The sequence below is a fragment of the Gekko japonicus genome, unplaced genomic scaffold (genome assembly GCF_001447785.1).
Source record: "Gekko japonicus isolate JY-2015 unplaced genomic scaffold, Gekko_japonicus_V1.1 scaffold1715, whole genome shotgun sequence".
Lineage (NCBI taxonomy): Eukaryota > Metazoa > Chordata > Lepidosauria > Squamata > Gekkonidae > Gekko > Gekko japonicus.
This window is the reverse complement of record NW_015172058.1, coordinates 40,962-41,277: the sequence shown is the minus strand read 5'-3', so window position 1 is coordinate 41,277 and position 316 is coordinate 40,962. Positions and strand designations below refer to the sequence as shown.

The following is a 316-nucleotide window of genomic DNA, read 5'->3' as shown; positions in this document are numbered from 1 at the left end:
CTTAAACACTCTATCCAACCACCGAGCGGGACAGAATTTGACCGGCGTTTCCCAATAGCCAATCAATCGTGAGGAGGAGGGGGGGTACAGCCTCGCTTCAGGGGCACAATGGAGGCAGAAGGGGAGGGGAGGCTGGACGGCCACTGAGTGATATCCGCCTAGTCCAACGGCGCGTCGAGGAAAGGGAGCGGGGAAGTGACAGGCTTTCAAAGGGGCCAATGGCGTGGGGGGATGTTGTGAGGCGGGTATAAGTATTAGCTGAAGAGTAAGAAACCGAGCACTCGAGTAGGCAGGTGGGTGAAAGAAAGAAAGGGGG

At 57.0% G+C, this 316-nt stretch overlaps 1 protein-coding gene across 1 annotated transcript in view; it reads left to right on the top strand.

Moving 5' to 3' along the window:
- Nucleotides 1-264: 264 nt before the first annotated feature.
- KMT5C (lysine (K)-specific methyltransferase 5C) overlaps nucleotides 265-316 on the top strand; it is a 14,807-nt gene continuing 14,755 nt past the window's right edge. Inside the window, exon 1 of the mRNA XM_015420763.1 lies at nucleotides 265-293. The gene's annotated coding sequence lies outside the window, so the exon portion shown is untranslated. The remainder of the gene's footprint in view (nucleotides 294-316) is intronic.